Genomic DNA, 14,353 nt, shown 5'->3' with positions numbered 1-14,353 from the left:
AGAAGGCTGATGTATAAAAAGAAGACTGAGGTAGAAGAATCACTGTGAGTTTGAAGTTGGCCTGAATCTAAGTCTAGAGTGAGTCTTTGCTCAAAAAATCATTTCTTTGTTGGTTTGTTTGTTTTATTTTTCAAGGTATTTTTCCGACCTTTCACCCTAAGATAATGTCCATCCTTTGTAGAAAGGTGAGTTTCTGGGAGACAACAAATTGTAGGATCCTGCTTTTTAACCCAGTCTGCAAACCTATGACTTTTGGTTGGGGCATTGAGGCCATTGATATTAAATGATATTATTGAAAGTTGTTTATTTATGTTTGCCTTTTTTTGTGTGTGGTTCCAGTTCTACCTTTGCTCTCTTGTGTTAATTAGTATTTGAATATTGCTTGTTTTTTCCAGGTTCCTTATATGTGTGCTTTTCCTTCTCTTCAGCATGGAGGATTCTTTCAAGTATTTTCCATAGAGCTGGTTTTGTCTTCAAATACTCCTTTAGCCTGCTTTTGTCATGGAATGTCCTTATTTCTCTATCGATTTGAATGGGTAGCTTTGCAGGATAAAGTAACCTTGCAGTTGCTATCTTTCAAATTTGGAATACATCACTCCAAGCCCTTCTGGCTTTTAAAGTTTGTGTTGAGTAATCTGCTGTGATCCTGATGGGCTTGCCTTTGTAGGTAACTTGATTTTTCTCTCTGACTGCTTTCAATATTTTTTCTTTAGATTGTGTGTTTGATAGTTTGATTATAATATGGCAAGGAGAGGTTCTTTCCAGGTTTTGTCTGGCTGAGGTTCTAAAGGCTTCCTGTATCTGCATTGGCACCTCTTTCCCAATTTGGGGAAAGTTTTCTTCTATGATTTTGTTGAGGACACCTACTATGCTGTTGGAGTGAAATTCTTTTTCTTCTACTATGCCCTGAATTCTTATATTTGACCTTTTCATAGTGTCCCAAATATATCGAAATTCCCATTCATAGTTTTCTATTAGTTTGTCTTTCTCTTTGTTGGACTGTATTAGATCTGCCACCTGGTCTTCTAGCTTAGATATTCTGTCCTCTCCTTCATCCATTCTACTGGTGAGATTTTTACAGAGTTTTATATTTCACTAACTGTGTTCTTCATTGCTAGTAATTCTGACTGGTTTTTCTTTATTATTTCTATTTCCTTATTTATGTCTTGTATTGCCTTCTTTATTTCATGAAATTGGTGTCCTACATCTTCTTTGATTCCTTTGATTTCCTCTTTGTTTCTTTTGACTTCTTTGAACATATTTCCAATCATTCTTTTAAAATCTTTCTCAGGCATTTCCTCCAACTCGTTTTCACTGGAGGTCATCTCTGCACATTAATACTTTTTGGTGGATTTATATTGTCTTGATTTTTGGTGTTTCTTGTGTTCTAATGTATATATTTTTGCATCTTGGATTAAGTTAATGCTTGGATTTTCTAGCTAGCTAGGTATTCATAGCTGTATCAATTGATCTGATGTTATATATCTTCAGGGTAGGAGCTTAAGGTGTTAGGTTTGTCTCTTAAGACTCTCACAGTATCTACAAAGGTGCTCCTAGGGGTTGAGTTTGCCTGCTATGGGAGTATTCAAGTAGGCTGAGTGGAACAAAATACAGGTAGATTCTTAAATTTAACTAAATGCTATATATATATTCAATCAACAATAGCACCGAGTATGTATGCAAGAGTAGGTGTTTTAACAACCAGATCCTCTATCAACAAAGAGGTTAAGATTTCTGGTCTGTTGAGGGATCCAAGCCAGCTTGTGACCAAGTAAGACCCTTTCCTGGTACAATCCCAGTTACCTTTTTGGATGATTTTGGTCTCAGTCAAGTAGGGTGGCTGTTCTGTTTTCTGGAGCTGGACACTGGCTTTTCCTGTGGGGCAAACCGAGCCTGGCAACTGTGGCCCTGCAAATGGGCACCCCTGCTGCTGGAACTGCTGCTGCTGGGTCTGCCACTACTGCTGCCAAAACTGCCACTGCTGAAGCTGTCACTGCTGGGTCCGCTGCTGCCGCTGCTGAAGTTGCCACTGCTGGGCCCGCTGCTGCCACTGCCGCTGCTGGGGCTGCCGCTGCTGGAAACACTGCGGCCGCTGCTGGAGCAACTGCTGCTGGTGCCAGAGCTGCTGCTGTTGCTGCTGGAGCTGTGGCTTCCACTGCTGCTTCTGCTGCCGGAGCCGGGGCGCCGCTGCCGGAGCTGCTTCGGCCTGCCTGTGTGGGCTCTGGATGCTCTAAGACTCTTCTACTTCTCTGCTGCCGTTTTAGTTTCTCATACACCTCACTTTTTAGTAAAAGTGTGTATATCACTGTTTTGTTTTTTGGCTTTTTCTCCCCTAGGCTGCTTTGGCATGGTTCCTATGCCGCCATCTTAACCAGAAGTCAAAGACAGACTTTTCAACAAATGGTACTAAAACAATTGGACATCTCTTTGCAAAAAATAATAATAATCTAGACACAGGCTTTACATTTTTTAGTAAAAATTAACTCAAATGGACCATAGATATACTATTTAAAAAATTAGGACTGGGGAAAATGTCTCAGCAGTTAAGGACACTGACTTGCAAAGCCTGACAGTCTGGGTTTGAGTCCCTCAAAATCAGATGCATAAAGTGTCACATGCATCTGGAGTTCATGTGCAGTGGCAAGAGGCCTATTCTTTTTTTCTCTTTCAGTCACATTCCTTGAAAATAAGTAAAGTTTAAAAATAAAATAATTCTTGATATACAAAGGTAATAACTACTTTAAAAAATATAGAATCTCTAGAAGATGATACAGTAGACTACCTGATCTTGTATTTGAGAATGCCTTTTTTTTTCTTTCTTTTTCTTTTTATTTCTTTCTTTTTATTTCTTAGGGACGGAGAGAGAATGGGCATTCCAAGTCCTCTAGCTATAGCAAATGAACTCCAGATGCATGTGCCACCATGTGCATCTGGCTTATGTGGGACCTGGAGAATTGAACCTGGGTCCTTAGGCTTTGCAGGCATGCACCTTAACCACTAAGCCATCTCTCCAGCCCAACAATGATTCTTTTTTTGTTGTTTTTATTTATTTATTTGAGAGCGACAGATAGAATGAGAAGAGGCAGAGAGAGAGAATGGGTGCGCCAGGGCCTCTAGCCACTCTAAATGAACTCCAGACGCGTGCGCCTCCTTGTGCATCTGGCTAACGTGGGTCCTGGGGAATCAAGCCTTAAACCAGGGTCCTTAGGCTTCACAGGCAAGTGCTTAACTGCTAAGCCATCTCTCCAGCTCCCAACAATGATTCTTTAGATATAACATCTAAGGCCCAATCTATGGAAGACTTGAAAAGCTAGACTTCTTCAGAATTAAAACTTTCTGTGGGGCTGGGGAGATGGCTTAGCAGTTAAGGCGTTTGCCTACAAAGCCAAAAGATCCCAGTTCAATTCTCCAGGATCCATTTAAGCCAGATGTACAAGGTGGCACATGCATCTGAAGCTCATTTGCAGTGGGTGGAGGCCCTGGCATGCCCATTCTGCCCCTCTCCCTTTCTCTCTCTCTTTCTCTCTTTCCCTCTTTTATTAATAAATAAAATATATTTAAAATAAATCCTTTGTGTCCAAAGGTGCAGCCCAGTGACCAAGTACTTGTCTTGTGTGCACAAGGGTATACAAAATATTGTGCTGGAGGGATAGCTTAGCAGTTAAGGCACTTGCCTGCAAAGCCAAAGAACCCAGGTTTGATTCTCCAGGACCTACATAAGCCAGGTGCACAAGGTGGTATGTATGTCTAGAGTTCATTTGCAGTGGCTAAAGGCCCTGGCACGTCTATTCTTTCTCTCTCTCTTCTCTTCCTTTTTCTCTCTCAAATAAAATTAAAAATAAAAAAAATACCAACAACAAAATATTACAGAGAACTCTGGATTGTCAAAAGTCAACCAGCAGGGGGCTGGAGAGATGGCTTAGCGGTTAAGCACTTGCCTATGAAACCTAAGGACCTCTATTCCCCAGGACCCACGTTAGCCAGATGCACAAGGTGGTGCATGTGTCTGGAGTTTGTTTGCAGTGGCTGGATGCCCTGGTGTGCCTATTCTCTCTCTCTCTCTCTCTCTCTCTCTCTCTGCCTCTTTCTCTGTCTGTTGCTCTCAAATTAATAAATAAAAATAAACAAAAAAATAAAAAATTTGAAGTTAAAGCAAACTTTGGTAATCGATTGTATTTTGGCTTTTATTGTCTTTTGGTTATTGTTTTAATTTTTTTGAGTTAGGGTCTCTCTTTAGTCCAGCTGATCTGGAGCTCACTCTATCCTCAGGCTTTAATCCTAGCATTCAGGAAACAGAGGTAGGAGAATTGCTTTGTGTTCAAGGCCAGCCTGGGATTACAAAGTGAGTTTCAGGTCAACCTGGGCTAGAGTAAAACACTATCTTAAAAAAAACTTGTTTTAAACTGGGTGTGGTGGTGCACATCTTTAATCCCAGCACTCGGGAGGCAGAGGTAGGAGGATCGCTATGAGTTTGAGGCCACCCTGCGACTCCATAGTGAATTCCAGGTCAGCCTGGGCTAGAGTAAGATCATACCTCGAAAAACAAAAAAAAAAATTAAAGGTAGAAGAAGAGCACTGATTCTTTGAGGTTGTCCTTTGAACTCCACATACGTGCCATGGCCCCCACACAAATTTAATAATGCAATAGAATTATGATCCAGGCCAGGTGTGGTGGCATACATCTTTAATCCCAGCACTTGGTAGGTAGACATAGGAGGATTGCTGTGAGTTCGAGGCCAGCCTGGCACTACAGAGAGAGTTCCAGGACAGCCTGGGCTACCTCAAATATTAAAAAAAAAAAAAAAGATCATGAAGCCGAATATTGTGGCTTCAGCCTATAATCCTAGCGCTGGGGAGGCTGAGGCAGCCTAGGCTACGTGGTGAGATACAGTGTATAATAAATAGCCAAACCCCTCAAAAAGAAATACAGATGGCAAATAAACATAGAAAAAGATGTTTCATGTTACTTATCGTAGGGAAGAAACATGCATGTATGGGTGTGCCAGGACCTATTGCCACTGCAAATGAATGCTAGACACATGTGTCATTTTTTGCAACTGGCTTTTATGGCTGGCTGGGGAATTATATCCAGGATATTAAGCTTTGCAAGCGAGTGCCTAACCACTGAGCCATCTCCCCAGCCCCAGGAAGGAATATTCATGCCATGTGATACATACCTATTAGAATGTCCCAGATCTCAGGGGTGCAAGAGATGGCTCATTTGTTAAGGTTCTTGCCTGCAAAACCTGTGGACCTAGGTTTAATTCCCCAATACCCACAAAAGCCAGATGCACAAGGTGGCGCATGCATCTGAAGTTCTTTTGCAGTGGCCAGAGGCCCTTGTGTGCCCATTCTCTCCCTCCCTCTCTTTTTCAAATAAATAAATAAAATATTTTGGGGCTGGAGAGGTACTTGCCTACAAAGCCAAAGGACCAGGTTCAATTCCCTAGGTCCCATGTAAGCCAGATACACAAGGTGGTGTGTGCATCTGGAGTTCATTTGCAGTGGCTGGTGGCCCTGGCATGCCCACTTTTTTCTCCCTCAAATAAATAAATAAAAATACTAAACAAATATTTTTTAGCCAGGTGTGGTGGCACATGCCTTTCCCAGTACTCAGGAGGCATAATTAGGAGGATCACTGTTAGTCTGAGGCCAGCCCGACACTACCTAGTGAATTCCAGGTCAGCCTGAGTTAGAGTGAGACTCTACCTCTTATGATGGTCTTGTGTAGGTAGTGTCAGGCACTGTGAGGTCATGGATATCCAGGCCATTTTGTGTCTGGAGGAGCACATTGTAAGGAGTCCTGCCCTTCCTTTGGCTCTTACATTCTTTCCGCCACCTCTTCCGCAATGGACCCTGAGCCTTGAAGGTGCCTCTTTCACATTTCTTGAGCCTCAGAGGAGATGATCTGTATGTCTATTTTCTTCCATTTATGGCTGAAGATTAGGCCACAAGAGCCACTCATTCTCAGCTCTTTTGAGGCTCTGTAATTATCACCATCCACTGTGAAAAGAAAGTTTTCCTCTGTGACTGAGGCTGTGTTCTATAATACATGTGTGTGTGCACGCACGTGCACGTGTGCACAGTGTGGGTGTGAATGTGTCACGGCTGTGGAGGTCAGAGGACAATTTTAGGGTGTTGGTCTTCACCTTCCACCTCTTTTTTTTTTTTTTTTAATGGTTTTTTGAGGTAGGGTCTTCCTGTAACTCAGGCTGACCTGGAATTCACTCTGTATTCTCAGGGCGGCCTCGAACTCACAGCAATCCTCCTACCTCTGCCTCCCGAGTGCTGGGATTAAAGGCATGCACCACCATGTTCGGCCACCTTCCACTTCTTTTGAGGTGGTCTCTCTTTGTTCATTCCATTTGCCAGGCTAGCTGGGCATTTCCAGAAGATTTTCCTCTGTTTCCTGTATGCCCACTGTCACCTGCCACAGTGCCCTGCTGTAGGTAGGTTCTGGGGGTCTGAACTCAGGTACCCAGTTTTGGGCAGCAAGCGCTTTATCCACCAAGGCATCTCCTCGGCCCCTCTGTGATTGATTAATCGTGGTTGTCAGGATGATGGGTGGTGTGTGAAACTTTTTGGGCGGTGATACTGAGTTCCTGTTTTCCCCAGGTAGGGCACCAATGGAGGATTAAGGTACAGTCCCAACAAGTTCAACCTGGTAAACCAGTGAGTTTATTGGGCTTCCTTACAGAGCATGGGTGACCCCAAAGTAGCCACATCATCAGGAAGTCTCACCCCAGCGTGAATGACAGCTTCCCCCTAACTGCACAGATGGAGTCCCACATCCCTTGGTCTTATGACCTCTGTATACTCCATACACCTGAGACCGCAGGTGTCATGCATGAAGCTGGCACAGGTGGCTCAGATCTCAGGTGAGGGTCCATTTCTCCACCTTCCTTTGGAGAATGTTGACATCCCCAATCGCTGCTTCTAACAGTGTCAATGGTTGTTTTTCTTGGTGGCAACATCATACAGTGGGACTTAGAATAACAGAAGAGACAGCTGAGCATGTCTACACAGGTGTGTCCAGGCAGGCTTAATTGTGTGAAAACCCACCAGAATTTGGGAGGCACCATTGCCTGGGCTAGAGTTCCAGGCTAAAGAAAAGGAAGAAAGTGAGTGGGGCACTCAGCTCTCTGCTCCCAAATGTCATGGCAATGTGACCAGCCATTGCACGCTCCTGCCTCCTATGCCTTCCCTTTAGGATGTGAGCCAAAATAAAACCCTTCCTTAAGTTGCTTTTGTCAAATATTTTATCCCAGCAATGAGAAAAATATATCATAAAGAGTGAAAACAGGTGTTTAAAAAGTGATTTGAGCTGGGAATGGTGACACGTGTCTTCAGTCCCAGCACTGAGGTAGGACAATGGCCATGAGTTCAGGCTTCAGAGTGAGTTCCAGATCAGCCTGGGAGACAGTGCCTTGAGAAAAAAATATAGGTGATTTGATGGGTACATCATATTGATTTAACAAAACAATAGCAATGGCCTCCCCACTGGAGCCAGTCATACCCAGCCACAGGTTTTTGAATAAGTTTATAAAGTTCCTTTCTTTGGAGCAGGCCTTAAATCCAACGGCATTGGGGAGTGGGGCTTACACCGTTGTTGGCACCCATCACAGCTGTGCCACTGTGGCATCAGTGGACATGTCTTGCCTGGCATCTTGGTAGTATGGCAGGCATATACTGTCAGTGACAGCTCTCCCTCAGCAGCCTGCACAGTGACTTGTGGCACTGCCAGAGCCAGCCAGCAGGGAAGGCGCACTCAGCCTCGGCCTGCTTTCTCCAGGTTCTGCAGCCAAAGCAGACCATGTCTTCCGCAATAGGACCTTACCATCTACCCGGCCCTGCAGCCACTAGAGTGGCAATAGTGTGCATGGTGTGGCCTCAGGGGCCTTCCTGTCCAGCACCTCATAGGGAGGAAGCCGACCTCTGGCCTTATGGCTTCTGGTAGTTGTCCTCCCTCCTGTGCAAGCTACCTTCATTCAGCTTTTCCTGTCCTTTGAGCTGCTTTTCCAAATTTGTAGGATGCTGGAGGGTTAATATTATATAATTAAACCTTTTAAGAGGGGGCAGGATTTTTGAAGCCCTACCATCCATTCCAAATGTCAGATTTGCCTTGGGAATCAGAAGCTAGGGGGATACCTGTTTAAAAAGTTAGCAAGGGGCTGGAGAGATAGCTTAGTGGTTAGACATTTGCCCATGAAGCCTAAGGACCCAGGTTTGATTCCCCAGTTCTCATGTAAGCCAGATGCACAAGGGGGCACATGCATGTGGAGTTCATTTGCAGCAGCTAGAAGCCCTGGCATGTCCATTCTCTCCCTCCCTCCCTGCCTCTCTTTTTCTCTCTCCTTGCAAATAAATAAAAATAAAAGTTATCAAGGTCCACAAACAACACGGAAAGATCTCATCACTTCTACCAGTCATTCTGTAAAAGGACCATTGCTGGGTATAGCAGCATGGGTGGGAGGCACTACCTTACGTAGCTCTGTAACAGCACACACGAACCATCCTGCTCATCCTGACGTACTGCTGCCACACATTCCCCCTTGCCCTGATGGAGAGCCAGCTTGGTGGAGCCAGCTCATGTTGTTTGGTCAGGTTAGGGGACAAGGGAAAATAGTGCCAGACTCTTGTCTGCCACTGGAGCCAACTTCCTATTTCTTTTCTATTTTTTTCAAGCAGAGAGAGATGGACACAGAGAGACAGAGGGAATGGGTGAGCCAGGGCCTCCAGCTGTTGCAACAAACTGCACATGCATGTGTCACTTTGTGTATCTGGCTTTACGTGGGTGCTGGGGAACCAAACCAGGGTTGTTAGACTTTGTAGGCAAGTGCCTCAACTGCTGAGCCATCTCTCCAGCCCCTAACTCCCTATTTCTAGTGGGTTCTGAGTCAGTTCTCTGGTAGCTGCCTTTCCATCAGATATACCTGGCTGCTGAAAGGGCCCCAAGTTGGGTGAATAACCTTTACCCCCACTATACTTCTTTGGGGTGAGAAATATACACAACATACTCTAGGGAGATCACTGTTCATCTCCAAAGCAGGCTTAGTCTTCATCACTTGTTCTGCTCTGCTGATCACTTTTTTTTGTTTTTGTTTTTGTTTTTGTTTTTCGAGGAAAGATCTCACTCTAGCTCAGGCTGACCTGGAATTCACTCTATAGTTTCAGGGTGGCCTTGAACTCATGGCGACCCTCTGACTCACAAGTGCTGGGATTAAAGGCGTGTGCAACCACACCTGGCTTGTTCACTCTTTTTACCTCTGGTTAACTGTCACACAGGCTTCAAAGCTTACCAGAGGCTCAGCATTTTACCTTCTGCCAATTTAGTCCTTAGGAACTCTAGCTTAATACAAATCTTGTCACATTTGCCTTTAAGTGGCCCGGACAGACTGTTTTTATTTTGAAAGAGCAAGAGTGAGAAAGAGAGAGAGAGAGAATGGGTGCATCAGGACCTTCAGCCTGCTGTGAAGAAACTCCAGACATGTGTACCCCTTTGCCGTGAACATGGGATCTGGAGATTTGAACATGAGTTCTTAGGCCTTGCTGGCACTTTAGCCACTAAGCCATCTCTCCAACCCAATTTTTCTTTTCTTTTTTTCAGCCCAATTTTTCTTAACTCTTCTGTGAACACAATTCTAATGGACCCAGTGAACTGGACATCAAGCACTGCCTCTTATGTCCTTCTGTTGTCTTCCAGTGCCTGATATGTATGGGGACCCTAATGGCTCCCATGAACCAATCCATCTGTGGTAGTTTGAATAGATGGTTCCCAATATATTCAAGATTTTTTTGTTTTGTTTTTTGAGGTGGGGTCTTGCTTTAGCCCAAGCTGACTTGGAATTCACTATGTAGTCTCAGGGTAGCCTGGAACTCATGGTGATACTCCTACCTCTGCCTCCTGTGTGCTGGGATTAAAGGTGTGCGCCACCACACCTGGCTACTTTTTAAAAAAATTATTATTATTATTATTATTATTTTTAATTGACAACTTCTATAATTATGAACAATATCCCATGGTAATTCCCTCCTTTCCCCCATTTTCCCCTTTGAAACTCCACTCTCCACCATATCTCCTCCTCCTCTCAATCAGTCTTTCTTTTTATTTTGATGTCATCATCTTTTCCTCCTATTATGATGATCTTGTGTAGGTAGTGTCAGGCACTGTGAGGTCATGGATATCCAGGCCATTTTGTGTCTGGAGGAGCATGTTGTAAGGAGTCCTACCCTTTCTTTGGCTCTAACTTTTTTTCAGCCACCTCTTCCGCAATGGACCCTGAGCATTGGAAAGTGTGATAGAGATATTTCAGAGCTGAGTGTTCCTCTCTCAGTTCTTCTCAACACCATGATGCCTTCTGAGTCATCCCATGCTCACTTTCGTCTGAAAATAGAAGTTTCTCTAACCAAAAGTGAGAGTAGAATTAATGTATGGGTATGAACATTAAGAGAAGTGCTTACTGGGCAGTTTGGTGAGCACAGTATATACATTTAGCCAGACAGCAGCAGATGTTACACTGTTAGGGCTCATGACTACCTCTGTTGTAGATTTTCAGTATCAGGGATATACTTCCCCCCATGGAGCAGGCCTCCAGTCAAATTAGAGGGCGGTTGGTTTCCCCCATAACAGACATGCTACTGTTGCACCCATTGGTTCATTTGGCTGAGGTCAAAGTTTTTGAACCACAGAAATGGCTCTTTTATGCAGATATAATTGGCTCTCTCCTTTTTGTTTTCTCAATTTTTATTAACATTTTCTATGATTATAAAAAATATCCCATGGTAATACCCTCTCCCCCACTTTCCCCTTTGAAATTCCATTCTCTATCATATCCCCTCCCCATCTCAATCAGTCTCTCTTTTATTTTGATGTCATGATCTTTTCCTCCTCTTATGACGGTCTTGTGGAGGTAGTGTCAGGCACTATGAGGTCATGGATATCAAGGTCATTTTATGTCTGGAGGGAGCAAGTTGTAAGGAGTCCTACCCTTCCTTTGGCTCTTACATTCTTTCCGCCACCTCTTCTGCATTAGACCCTGAGCCTTGGAAGGTGTGATCGCGATGTTACTCCGTACTCCAGTCACTTCTTTCCAGCACTATGATACCTTCTGCGTCATCCCAAGGTCACTGCCATCTGAAAAGAGAAGATTCTCTACCCAAAGTGAGAGTAGCGTTAATATAAGGGTATAAATATTAAGAGAAGTGCTTACTGGGCAGTTTGATAAGTGTAGTATATACATTTTTCCAGATATCAGCAGATGTTACACCCCTAGGGTTCATGATTACCCCTGTTTTAAGTTTTTAGTATCAGGGATGTGTTCCCCCCATGGAGAGCAGTTGGTTTCCACCATGACAGACATGCCACTATTACACCTGTTGGCTCATTTGGCCTGGCTAGCCCATTATAAGGCTTGCAGCATCCACTGTTGAGTATCTCCACTGGTGGTATCTCTTTCTCCCATTGAACTGCATGTAGAATGGCTTCTTCCAGCTTTCTGTCAGCTGGTCTACATGGAGGAGGTTATCAGCTCAGCTCCAGCAGGATTTCTCAGTGGCCTTGCACCACAAGTATGTGGAGTCTTCAGCAATAGGGTCTTACCACCTATTCCTGGTGGGAAACCAAGTGTCTCGGCACTGGCCTATAATGTTTTGGGGGCATCAGGGACCTCCCTGGCCAACAACTCACTGGAGGTACCCCATCCCTGGCACTGAAAATTTTCTAACAATGATCTATGGCTCCTGAGTGTTCTATTGTCCAAAACTGGAGGATTCCATATGATTTATTTGGATCCTCTTAGATTTTGATTAGTCCTCCTCCACCTTTCCTTTACTCAATCTCTTCCCCTGACCTCACTTTGGGCCTTTTCATCCCCATTAATCTATTCTTCTAGTTACAGATATACAATACCAACCTATTAAGTACCCTCCTCCCTTCTTTTCTCTTCCCTTTATATCTTCTTTTTAACTTCCTGGCCTCTGCTACTGAGTTTTTTACTTCTCACACAGAAGCCCAATCATCTGTAGCTAGGATCCACATATGAGAGAGAACATGTGGTGCTTGGTTTTCTGGGCCTGGGTTACCTTACTTAGTATCATCCTTTCCAGATCCATCCATTTTCCTGAAAATTTCATAACTTCATTTTTCTTTACTGCTGAGTAGAACTCCGTTGTATAAATGTGCCACATCTTCATTATCCACTCATCATTTGAGGGACATCTAGTCTGGTTCCATTTCCCAGCTATTATGAATTGAGCAGCAATAAATGTGGTTGAGCATGTGCTTCTAAGGAAATGGGATGAGTCCTTAAGATATATGCCTAGGAGTGCTGTAGCTGGGTCATATGGTATCTCTCCTTTTTGTTAGATGTTAGTCTGGGCTCCATATGTATGACACACCATCTCAAAAAAAAAAAAAAACCCAGTAAAATAAATCTTCATGGTAACCAAGAACATAGCTACCAGATGTATACAGAAAAATGAAAAGGGAATTAGAATGTTTTTTAGAAAAAGTCAATGCAGGGCTGGAGAGATGGCTTAGTGGTTAAAGTGCTTGCCTGTGAAACCTAAGGACCCATGTTTGAGTTTCCAGATCCCACATAAGCCACATGCATAAGATGAAGCAAGTGTGTAAGATCACATGTGCACAAGGTGGCACATGCATCTGGAGTTCAATTACAGTGGCTGGAGGCCCTGATGTACCAATTCTCTCTCTCTCTCTTTCTTGCTCTTGCTCTCTCACATTAAAAAAAAAAAAAAGTCAATGCAATGGGAGAAGATGCTAATTCATTAAAAAAAAAACAAAAAAAAAAACCCCAAAGAACATAAGGAAAACAGCAGTGACACAAAGTCCTTTCTTAGCAGTAATTAGGGGATCAAAATATAATCAAAATACCAGGGCTAGAGAAATGGCTTAGCAGTTAAGGCACTTGCCTGTGAAGCCTAAGGACTCATGTTCAATTCCCCAGATACCACACAAGCCAGACATACAAGGCGACACATGCACACACAATGGCACACACATCTGGAGTTCTATTGCGGTGGCTGGGGGCCCTGGCGTGCCATTTTTCTCTCTCTTGCTTTCTCTCTTTCAAAAAACAAACAAACAAACAAACAAAAACAGAAGTCAGGCATGGTGGCATACACCTTTAATCCCAGCAGTCGGGAGGCAGAGGTAGGGGGATCACTGTGAGTTCAAGACCAGCCTGAGAATACAGAGTGAATTCCAGGTCAGCCTGGACTAGAGAGAGACCCTACCTTGGAAAACAACAACAACAACAACAACAACAAAACAGGATTGGTGGAAGAGGGTAAGTTGGAGGCTAGCTTAGAGGCGGTGGCCATCATCCTTCTGCCCCGGTGATGGATCATGGTGGCCGTTGCCTTGCCCTGCTTTAGGCACTGTGGTCCTAGGCAGGGAACCCTACTGCCTCTTGTTAAGGCTCAGTCTAAGCAGGGCACAAGGGTCACTATATTTTGGCTGACTTTTCTCCTGGGAGTGTCCCTGTTGTATAACTGTTTCCTCAGAGCTAAAACTTCCTCCAGGGGGGACTCAGGAAGCTCAGAAAGTTACCAGACTCACAGGTCCCTTCCAGAGGTTATACAAGCAGTAAACTATCACTGGAGGAAGTGCCTGCAAGCTGACTGCCAGAGCTCCGGCCTTTGAGATTTGATGTGTCACCCATGCTGGGTAGACTTGGCCTTTTTTTTTTTCTGGTCTTTTGAGGTAGGGTCTCACCTAGCTTAGGCTGACCTAGAATTCACTATGTAGTCTCAGGGTGGTCTCAAACTCTTGGCGATCCTCCTACCTCTGCCTCCCAAGTGCTGGGATTAAAGACATGTGCCACCACGCTTGGCATTTTGTTTTAAGCCAGGGTTTCACTCAGCCCAGCATGACCTGGAATTATGTAGCTTAGGCTAGCCTCCAGTTTGTAACAGTCCTTCCTGCTTCAGCTCCCCGGGCACTGAGATTATAGTCATGAGCAACCAGGCCCAAGCTTGGGCTTTTCAGTGATGCAGCAGCTCCTGTCCTGTAAGTGACCCCAATAAACTCACTGGCTCACTTAGCTAAACTTGGGTGGCTTTTGTTTTGTTTTTGGCCTGTTGTCAGTGCCTTTTCTGGGGGTCAACAGTCATTTGTTCATGTCTCCCCAGGAAAAGTCACACATGTCACTTCTGCCACTCTTCAGTGCTGGGGTGTAGGAAGAGGCCAAGACACCAGGCCATCTTGCTATTCCTTGCACTTATGCACTTGGGAAAACGGGGGCCCGGGAATTAAAGGACCAAGTAGACTTCTGTGACGGGCTAATACAAGAATCTGGTTTAGTGGGCGTGGTGGAGCATGCCCTTAATCCCA

This window comes from Jaculus jaculus, chromosome 1 (assembly GCF_020740685.1).
Source record: "Jaculus jaculus isolate mJacJac1 chromosome 1, mJacJac1.mat.Y.cur, whole genome shotgun sequence".
Classification (NCBI taxonomy): Eukaryota; Metazoa; Chordata; class Mammalia; order Rodentia; family Dipodidae; genus Jaculus; species Jaculus jaculus.
This window is presented reverse-complemented; position numbering follows the sequence as displayed.